The sequence below is a fragment of the Malus domestica genome, chromosome 09 (assembly GCF_042453785.1).
Source record: "Malus domestica chromosome 09, GDT2T_hap1".
In the NCBI taxonomy this organism is placed as follows: Eukaryota; Viridiplantae; Streptophyta; class Magnoliopsida; order Rosales; family Rosaceae; genus Malus; species Malus domestica.
In genome coordinates, this window is record NC_091669.1 from 15,544,449 (window position 1) to 15,556,059 (window position 11,611).

Here is an 11,611-nt window from a genome sequence, read left to right on the forward strand (position 1 = left end):
TTGGTTATGGGATGCAAACTATATCTGTCATCTGGAAGCAAACAACACAGTTCGAGTTGGGATTCTTATCACTGGCCTATAGGATAAGGAAATGGTGACGTGATGTGGCAGAAGGTTAGCTTGCATGCATTTGATGGTCTCTCTTAGGGCATGCGAAAGATCAGATGTGGTAGAGAATAAAATAATATTCTTTTATTTTCTACATAATCAAAACAACAAAGTGCATTGAATATTGCCAAGATTGCATCAGGATAAATATTTGAAAGCCGAATTTGATGGAAGGTCAGGTTCTCAAGATGACGGTAGGTTTTGGTTGATGTGATAAGGTGTGGGATTAGCAACAGATAAAGACTTAGAGTCACAGTACAATTGGGATTGGTTTCCACGACTTGAGCATGCAGATCTATATAAATACTAAGCGGCAGACCATTCAAAAGGTCCTCCAATTCAACACACAACTGTCCTGCGCAAACTTTCTCAACAACTTTGAGATTTTATTTTCTCTTTTCGCTGACACATCTTCTGTTGGCATCAACAGCATTGTGAAAGCAACCGGTGATATCTTAAGTCGGCATAGATAACTCTGTCATCGTAGAATCAGCCGGTCTCGCAGTACCTTCCGTTGGCATCAACAACACTGCGGCGAGGACGGTTGGTTACCTATCCAAGTCTCGGTCGAGAAGGATTCCCGAATCCTTATTGATTGAGGTCGTCTCATTAGCCTTCTCGGCGAAGTGAGGTGTTACAGTTTATTGAGCTCGGCGCATTGCACGCCGAGTTATTTTATGATTGGATACTCCCAAGTGGGATTTAGAGTTCGGCATTCAGACGGCCGAACCACGTTTACTATTAAGACTTATATTCGCTTTGAGTATTTGTGCCCTTACACTTTGGTGTCGATTCGGCGAGAATTTACTTTGACGAATAACATCACCGTGACCGAATCCGACGACGGAGATTCGTGAACTTCGTAAGAATAGTAATCTTGTCTTCAGGTTCGAGAGCCCAAGAGGCCGAGACGTGTTCCTTTCTTGGCCGCAATCGCAAGACGCAGAAGTCAGCCGCGCACCCAACGCAACATCAACAAATTTACTCCTCGGCCGAGCTCAGCCGATGAGTTGGCACTCCCCGCATTCACCGAAGGACGTAGTTAGCTTATAGATTACTCGGCCTACGCGCCACGTAGGCTTGGTAGTTTTTAGGGTCAACAATGTCACTGTATTCTAGGTGAATCAATTAAAATCTATGAAATCCATGTGAGTTAATAATTACATTAAACTGTATTAGATTTCTAATTGAATACATCCTACAATGTTTGATTCATAGAATTTCGTGTTTATAATCGAAACCGGTTATGTTATAAATCAATTTAGATATCTTTACAAAAAATCAATTAAAATTAAGGTCATTTAGTCAATCAAAGCTAACAAATAGATAAGCAGTTAACAATGCTTTTACCGAATTCATCTATTTGTTTTTTTTTTCTTTTTTGTATAGTTTGATGACTAATGGTCTCATCTTTTATTGATTTTTTTTCATAAATGATTTTTATAGAGTGATTTATAATATTAATGGTTTCGATCATAAACTTGAAGTTCCGTAAATCAGCCACGAAGTTAATTGAGGAGAAACTCCTCCTCAACCATTGAGGAGCAGTTAATTCCTAGGGACAGTTATATCCATGTCCAAAAATCCAAATTGGTTTTTAAATTGAGTCCAATTATAACATACGTATGTCATATCATAAAGAAGACTACAAAATTTTCCAAGCAAAAAATATTTAAGACAGAATTCAATACAACTAATTTGAATAGGTAGATTACAAGAAAAAAAAAATATCTATATATAGGTAGCGAAAAAGCGATTTATCTGTTATATAGGTAGATTATCAATAAAGAAATCTATGATATAGGTTTATTAAATAACTAAAAAGACTAAATGCAACATTGTTCAAGGAATTTAATTTTTATGATTTAGGATACTACAATTCTTTAAAATTTTCATTTTTATCAAAACTTAACAAAAAGATAACAGTCATAAGACCTATTTTGAAGAAGTGGACTATTTCTGATAATAACTCATAAAATTGGATTTATATTGAATTTACCTTAATTTCTAAAATAAATGCTTTCATTAACGTACAACTTTTTTTTGTTGGCCAAAATTTTAGATTTTCATTATAAATCAATTGATAATACGTGGAGTAATTTAATTTTTTATGTCTATTATTTCCTCAACGTGGGATGTGTCAACAACATAGTAACAATCAAAATATTTTATTTTCTTAACTATTACTAGCACAATGTCCCACACTTTGTGTGTGGCAATATCTGTTTTTAGGAAGGAGAGAGGGAGAAAAAAGAGGAACGTGGGATGGGAGAGAGAAGTTGGTATTTTTATTTTTCATTTTTCAAATTAGAGGATGTTAGGATCACATGTGAGTGAGGTTTTAAAATAAAACTGTAAAATTTAATTTGTGTGAATTTACTTAACTGCCCATGATTTTATTTTGTGGTATAAGATTAAATTGTCTTTCATCCTCTTTTAATTGACAAAAAGAATTTTATTAATATGTTGTTTAAATTAAAAAAACAATCCTCACAAAATCATCCAAATTAATCGACAATCTTTTTTCTTAAAGAAACAAAAATTATATATTCTAAAGTTGGATTCCTAATTGCACTTTTAATCTCGCATCAAACTTGAAAAAGGCCAAGTTGATATCGCCTTAATAAAGGAGTCTGCCACTAAACCACACTAAAAAAGAAAACTTATCACACTTACCACTTTTCTGTACAAAACCTTGCTATTAACAATTTGTATGTCTATTCATATTGGAAGGAACTGCATCATATTTTAATCAATATTCTTGTGTAATCTCCAACTGTTTTAGCGGTGAGCAAAATGAAACTCATACTTATAAGAGCATTCAGTTATACATAAGCATATAGATTGAGATCATATAACTAATTTAGATCAATTTCTTAAGTGCTAAAATCAAGAATCAAATTGAATTCTATGTTCTTTCCGAGGTGAGAGCTTTTTATCTCTAACCTGAGAGTACTTTTCACCGCTTGTGAGTCTTTCAAACTTAAGATTTTTCGGTGGCATTAGCCCTAGCTTTGGCCGGGGGTCGGTTGCCGTGTCTTCTTTTTTCTCTTTTCTTTCTTTTTTTCTCTTTTCTTTCTTTTTTTCCTTGCCTCTACTATTGTCTCTCCCCAATTTTCACTTATATCTACCTATTTCCTCTACCCTGAGGGTAAACCTCTTCCCAGCTCTTCCTTGGTCCCATCATCAACCATGTTTCCTGGTGAGATCGTGTGTAGAGTTCCGGTGTTTACACAGGTTCGGGTGTTTCCAACACCACCACTTACTCCTTGTTGTTTGCTGGTTCTGGCAGTGTCACTCATGGGTTTCCACGAGCTTCATACTGGTAGTCGGCTTCTTTCGCTTTGTTGCTGACTATCCCTTGTTTATGGATGTGCTCAAGTAGCAATCAGGGTTGGAGGTGGCGTCTGCAGAGGCGATACTTGACGGTGAACAGGGAATCGGACAATGAACTGGAAACTGTTTCTGTTGGTGGAGATTGCAATGGAAGCTTCTGGTGGAAGCTATGCTGTTTTTCTAGACCTCATTGTTGTTGGGCTCTTTTTCTGCTTTACTTTTGTTTTAGGCCTTTTTGTTTGTTTATAAGTGTATGTTGGGCCTGTGGTGTAAATTTGTGTTAGCCATATAATAAAATTTCCCTTTTGACCAAAAAAATAAAAAACAAGAATCAAATTGATTCAAAGCAAAACCAATAATTTTTATTTTTCTCTATTTGATCTACTTTGATTCACCAATTTAAATGTCCACCCTCAATTCTAACCGGACCGGACCAATTCAATTGATTTGATTTTTGTGGTCAGGTTCTCCTGAATCAAGGTGGACTAAACAGTAACTTTATTATGTCTCCAATTTCGATTTGAGGAGTGAATCGGACTGAACCGGATCTTGTCCACCCTGCGGATATGCCTAGTCTTTTAATCTCGAACGTTCATAGTATCAACGGTCAGATCACCCCCTTACCCTCCTATATAGTCCTTCAACTTTCTAGGGTTTCCAATTCCAAATAAAGCAACTAACAAAAGCTGCTAAGCAGCTGCAGCAGAGGGGGTTTTTTTTTTATTTCTTCCTTTTAATTCACCGAACGTTCCAAAAAGCGGCGCCGACCAACCATGGCGGCAACTAGCAAAAAGCGAAAGGTCTCACCTTTGAACGAATGCGGTTTCGACGTCCATACACGCCCTAATGTAAATTTTCCGACGATTTCCACCCCTTTGAAAGAATACGATTTGTTATCTAATTTCATTTGCGTATCGCAGTTTGTGGCCGACGGAGTGTTGTTCGCGGAGCCGAACGAGGTGCTGACCGGATATCTGGCGTAGGATGGCTACTCCGGCGTTGAAGTTAGGGTTACGCCGGTGTTGACCGAAATCATCGTCCGAGCCACTTGGACTCAAAACGTTCTCGGTATGACATTGATTTATTTATTTTAATTTTTGGTTGAATATGAGATTTTATGTGGATTTACACTACGCAATTAGCTGAAAGTTAGTAACTTTGATCTTTTTAATATTTTGTTGGCTAGGTCCCTGAGAAAATGGAAGATCAAGGCTGATACTAGTGCTTGCACATATATATATATATATATATATATTTTATTTTATTTTGGTAAAAAGTGTGTCCAATTTTTCAATGTTGAGATTATTAAGTTTAAAAGTCGAATTGATTTGGTTACTGATATGCTTATCTACTTGAGGATAAGGCTTCGGAAATGACCCCGAAGTTCAATTATTGATGTTATGCGCAATTCATAAGAAAATGTGAAGATTCAGTGTTAGTAATTTCGTAGGATGAGATTATTTAAGAAAGAAATATGTGGACCCTATTAAGTGCAGTGAAGATTTCACGACAACTCAATTGTTTCGGAATTGAATTCTTTACTATAGATATTGCAATAGAATATGTTTCTTCTTAAAAGGAAAATTACAGAACAATAGGTTCGGTATAGATAAGGCATTCTTCTACTTATGGAGAGTTTTGGGAAAAAAAAGGTTTCCTGATTTAGCTATAACATGAGTTGATAAGTTTGCTTTTGCTGATTAGACTTTTTTATTGATGGGTTTAGGTGAGAAAGGAAGAAGAATATAAGAACTGGCATCTGTTGTTCAGAAGCGTTTTAAGTTTTCGAGAACAGTGTTGATCTTTAAGCAGAGAAAGTCAACAACTGAGGGCTCTGTGCCGTTGCTCAGGCAGTCTTTGGGTTACAAGCTTCTAGGAGGGTTTGCTGTCCGGAGGTATGCTGAAAACTGACTTGATCTCTTTACCTATTGGTACAATGCTGTATGACTATTGGTTTTGAGATGCTTTATAAACGTTAGTCTGGGTAAAAGGAAATGGTTTCCAATACTCTTTCTAACAGATGTCAGCTTAATAGCATTCTGTTTTTATCTCCTTTTACCCACAATAATGGGTTAAGAGGATCCTAAGGTTGGTGTTTTGTTAGTCTGTTTGAACTGTTAATAGTTCTTGGAGTTCAGGAACTCCTACATTTCATAACATTCCTTTGTTTCCGCATCTAATATAATAGTCAGTGAACCTCAATTTGACTAAGGGAATGAAATTAAGAAAAACCATTTCACTAATTATTGTCGCATAGGTGCTGCTCCTGTTGAGATTTTTATTATTGGGGATGTGACCTCCATCATCTCATTATATCTTATGCGGTTTCTTTCTAATCTATTACATTTATTGTATCACATGCACATGCACATACACAAACTCAAACTTGCGCACATGGGCGCGCACACACTCACACACTCATACATATCAGTTTTATTAGCGTTAGCATTCAATAATAATATCTCCCTTTACTCACAATAATGGGTTAAGAGGATCCTTAAGAATGCTTATATTACAGGTTGGAGTTTTGTTAGTCTGTTTGAACTGTTAATAGTTCTTGGAGTTCGGGAACTCCTACATTTCATACCGTACCTGTGTTTCCGCATCTAATATACTAGTCAGTGAGCCTCGGTTTGACTAAGGGAATGAAATTAAGAAAAAGCATTTCACTAATTATTGTCACATAGGTACCACTCCATTTGAGATTTTTATTGTTGGGGATGTGACCTCCATCATCTCATTATATTTTATACGATTTCTTTCTACATTTATTGTATCACCCGCAAATGCACATACGCAAACTCAAACTTGCGTGCATGCACGCACACACACACACTCATACATATCAATTTTATTAGCTTTAGCATTCAATAATATATCTCCTTTACTCACAATAATGGGTTAAGAGGATCCTTAAGAATGCTTACATTACAGGTTGGAGTTTTGTTAGTCTGTTACTGTTAATAGTTCTTGGAGTTCGGGAACTCCTACATTTCATAACATTTATGTGTTATCCAAACCTAAACTGCCAGTCATTGAACATCACTGTGATTGAGGGAAATAAATGAAGTACAAACATTTACGACTAATTAAGTTTCAAACATGATTGAGCATTACATAAATGTTACTCCTGTTGGAATGATAAGTGTCAAATTTCTTAGTATCCAACATATCATTAGATCTTATGCATTATCTCTATGAACTATCGAATTGCTTCCTGAAATTGCACACTTGTATATATTCATGGGAATCTATTAGCATTAATCTATATTAACAAAAGTGTTACTCCGTAGACTGCAACTCTTTTTTACTCGTGAATTTTTAGTACAAATAATTACGTATGTACATCTGCAATTAATTAAGTACAGTTTGTACATCCACGCAACAGAGATGATCTCTTTCTATAGAAAACAATTTCACATGTCTACTGTTTCCAGATGGTAACATTAGTCGCTATAGCATTCAGATTTTATCTCCCTTTACTCATAATAACAATGGGTTAAGAGGACCCTCTGGAATGCTTAAATTGCAGTTTGGAGTTTTGTTAGTCTGTTTGAACTGTTAATAGTTCTTGGAGTTCGGGAACTCCTACATTTCATAACATTCTTTTGTTTTCCAAAGCTAATATACTAGTCATCATCAGCATGAAATGTTACTTGGCAGCTTCAAAGCTTAAGCTGTAGTGGCCAATGTTTTACATGCTAATTATAAGTTTAAATATCCGAGTTCAGTATCCATGATCCACCTTTTTAAGTTGACTTATCACTTTTTGCAAAATCCAAGCCCACTGTTGTGAGAGAACCCGTTAAGCTGTTAACATCTATTTATTTTGGGATATAGGTTAGTCTTGCAAAAGGAAAATACATTTGTCAATTGCGTGCCCACCATCTTGTCAAATTTATTAGCATTCTTTTACATTTTCCCTACCTACGATACAATAATGGGTTAAGAGGATCCTCAAGAATGCTTACATTATATGTTTGGAGTTTTGTTAGTCTGTTTGAACTGTTAGTAGTTCTTGGAGTTCGGGAACTCCTACATTTCATAGCATTCCTGTATTATCCAATCCTAATATACTTTTTATTCTGGGTCAAAAACCAATCCTAATATAGTCATTAATTGTCAGCGTGCTTGAGGGAATCAATTAATTAAAAGGGAATCAATTAATTAAACACGGATTACTAATTGAAGTTAATTTCAATCCTGAGTTAATCAATTAGTACTGTTCTTTTCAGAACCATAGTCCTTATGACATTAACCTACACTGTTGGGCTTGACCACATATATTGATACACTGTTTCCTTGTTCTGTGTTGCTTGGTTTATGCCATAATTAGGGCTTGTACAGATCTGTTTTTGCACAACCATTATGCTTTAGTTATTACCTAGGTATTTGGGTTTGTCGACTTCTATTGATCATCCCTTTACCTTCTTTTTTTGTTAGGACATGCTATGGCGTTTGTAGATTTGTCATGGAAAGTGGTGCAAAGGGATGCAAGGTGCGAATGAAAGCTGTTCTTTCCACTTGACCTTATTAGGCTGCACCAACATAGTACAATGAATCTTTCTACTCTACAACCTGTGGGTCATTGTTAGTGGCAAAATCAGGGCTCAGCGTGCCAAGTCTATGAAATTCAAGGATGGATACATGATATCCTCTGGCCAGCCTGTAAAGGAATATATCGATGCTGCTGTGCCGCATGTGCTTCTTAGACAGGTTAGCTCCTCCACCATTCTGGCTCTTATGTGCTTTTGTTATCTTTACTTATTTTTCGTATATCCATTTTTCAAGGTGTTCTTGGGATTAAGGTCAAAATCACTCTCGATTGGGATCCCAAGGGTAAGCAAGGCTCCAAAACACCCCTACCTGATCTGGTCACCATCCACCAACCCAAAGAGGACGACATCAGATCAGGCCCCCCGTTGTGGCAACCGAAAGTCTGAAATACCAGTTGGCCTTGTCGCTGCTTAGAGTTGTTTTAACGCATGCTCATACCATTTTTTTTAGTCAATATACTAATTTCTCATATTCCGCATAATCTCATTTCTAGTTGGATGCCTGTTAGTACCCGATTGGAATATGAGAATGAGATTATGTCTTTAGAATTGTAATTTTCTTAGCCAGCAAATAGAAAAAGCAACTCATGCTCTGTATGTTACCCGCGTTTGTGTCCTCCCGACTTTTGCTGTTGGAATCTTAACTTCGTATGGGAAATAGTATTGGGCTGCCTCCCTTTGTATTTACTCTTATGGTTAAAATTCAAATTCAAAGATAATTCTTCTATTTCTTTTTTATTAATGGGGTTGGGAGTCGTGAACTTAAGAACCTCATCTTTTAAGAGGAAGACCAGAGGAAGATCAGGGTGGGTTAGGTTTCACAATGGGTTAGCAATAATATGACTTAAATTCGTCTTTAGCGAGAATCGAACATAAGATTTCTTATTTACAAGTGAAGGCGATAATCAAATATAAGATCTTTCATTTACAAGTGAAGAAAAATATTACTATACTGTAGTACCAAGTGTCCTTTTGAATAGGAATATTGTTTGGGCTTAATTGGGTTAATAGTTCTTGTGGTGGTAGGGTGGTTGGAAAATAATTCATGTGGTAAAAAAAAACTAGGATTTAAGCCTCTGTGGTGAAGGATGTTAGGATTTAGGCTCATAATTGAAAATTTCGTCAACTCTCAATTAATTATTAACACATGAGGCTCACATGTATAACTAAAAGGGTAAAGTTCACCTCATATTTAAGCCTCACATGCTAACAATTAACGGAAAGTTTCGATTTAATCTAATATGTGTGGCTCATATGCTAATAATTAACTGAGAGTTGACGGTTTTGGGTATAGTCATATTCTAACCAAGTAACGGTTAATCTAAACTAGGCCTGGGCACGGTTTGGTACCGAGGTGGTACCAAAACCGAACCTATAGCAAAATTTCGGTACGGTATGAATGGTTGTACCAACTTAGTACCGAACCTATTCGGTCCAAGTATAGGTTCGGTTCTGGGCCTTTAAGGAACAATGCCTGTTTTTCAATTTTTGTAAACAAAAAAAATAAATAAATAAAACGTCCAAATCAGTTTTTGGCCCAAAATTAACAAAGTTCACACAAATTAATTTTTGGCCCAGATTTCAATGCACGCATACATTTTTGTCTTCTCAAGTTAAGACCCTGGTAAGCCTCACTCAAAGATCGAGAAATGAATGTTGTAAAAGATGGAAATGATAAACTGGTAACAGTTCCACATGTAAGACTTAGGGCTAAATGTGTCTATTACCCGGAACATACAAATGATGGTAACTTTGCGGCCGATTCAAGCATTAATGATACATTTGGAATGAGAAAACATCTTAGCCGACAATGTAAATTTTATCAGGCCAACTTGAGGAAAAATAAAAAACTTCTTTACGAGGATAAGAAATGGGGTATAACTTCTTTGGTTAGAATATGAGTATGACTCAATTGGTAAACATAGATAAAGACGTTATTACAAGCAATATGGTTTGAAGCCAAAACCTAAATGAAACCTAACCATTTGATTTGGTGCGGTTTCAAACGTTTTTGGTTCGGTTTTCAACCCTTTTACATACAAAATGAAAAAAATTATCTTTGTCCTCCTCTCTCTCTCCCCTTTCTCACATAAATATTAGAAAAGGACTAACCAAATAAGATAGAATTTGAGTAAATAACAATGAAACAAATTGATACACTTCTACCATTTTATACCAAAATATTATCAACCAAAATAAACCTTTTTTTTTTACAAATTAAGGTACCCTAGTCAATATCTTTTACAATTTCACATTCACCCCCCCCCCCCCCACAAAAAAAAAAACCAAAATTGAAGCCTTCAGTACCTTACCTAGAATCCGCCACTGGCGACTAAGAAAAGTAATAATCGCCCAAACAAAGCAACTGAGGACAAGAACATACATATTTGAATATGATTTACATGCATACACAGGAACCAATATTATGCAAATGTTTTGTCCCCAATGCTAAATGAGACCGAATTGTCCTTGACCCAAACCCCAACCTTAGCCACACACATAACTCAACGAATGCATCTCTAGATTCACCTCGACCTCACTTGTTACCGCGCAAGTTCCATCATTGTAGTCCCAAGAAAAATAAAACCGACCACCTCATTTTCGACTATGTAATCTGTTTGTACCATACTTGACCAATCCCGAAACTACTAAGCACCGGTCAACGTTATACCGTCAAGGGCCCAGAAGAGTTTCCCTCCAACCAGGAGGTCAATCACAGCGCGACACGTGTCGACATCAGAAGCCAATCATAGCGCCACACGTGTCAACATCAGAAGTCAATCACAACACGACACGTGTCAATGTCAGAATGAAACTAGAAACTCTCTTCTATAAATAGAGATCATTCTCTCACAATATTTCCTAATGTCATTTGTACTAAATCATTCACTAGTACTCACTAAATGAGAGCTTGAACCTATGTACTTGTGTAAACCCTTCACAATTAATGAGAACTCATCTACTCCGTGGACGTAGCCAATCTGGATAAACTACGTACATCTTATGTTTGCTTCCCTGTCCCTATCCATTTACATACTTATTCACACTAGTGACTGGAGCAATCTAGCGAAGGTCACAAACTTAACACTTTCTGTTGTACCAAAGTCCTCGTTGATTTTGTGCATCAACATAATCAATCGAGAAACTAATCACAATCGAAAGAACTATATATTACACTTTCTCTTTATTTAAATTTAAATTTACATAAATATGCAAATTAATGAGAAATAATACATATACGAGATAAAACTTTCAATCTGAAAATTATTTAAGGTTGTGATAGAGGGAGGGGGGCAAGCAAAATGGGAGAGGGGAGAATGTCCCAGAGTTGGGGGGTAGAGTAATTTTTCATCTAATTTGTACTTTTATCATTTTCAAATTTGTAAATCAAATAGATATTGTTATAAATAAATTGGATTGAATGTCATTAATTGACTAGTGAAAATAAACACGATAACTAAACGGGCAATTAAAAACATAGAGACTAATTGACGCAATGAGTAGAACATCGAGATCAGTTTGACATTTAAGCCAAATAAAAAAAAAAATTTCTATCCAAAAAGAAAAAAAAAAAAAAAAATTTAAAGTGATCCGGACGCCAAGTCCCATTT

At 36.0% G+C, this 11,611-nt stretch overlaps 1 long non-coding RNA gene across 1 annotated transcript; it reads left to right on the forward strand.

Annotated features, from left to right (window-relative positions):
- Window positions 1–4,103: 4,103 nt before the first annotated feature.
- LOC103453599 (uncharacterized) lies at window positions 4,104–8,687 on the forward strand. Its single transcript, XR_531885.3, has 5 exons — window positions 4,104–4,292; window positions 4,365–4,512; window positions 5,171–5,339; window positions 7,888–8,160; window positions 8,236–8,687. It is a non-coding gene; the product is annotated as an uncharacterized lncRNA (long non-coding RNA).
- The last annotated feature ends 2,924 nt before the right edge of the window (window positions 8,688–11,611 follow it).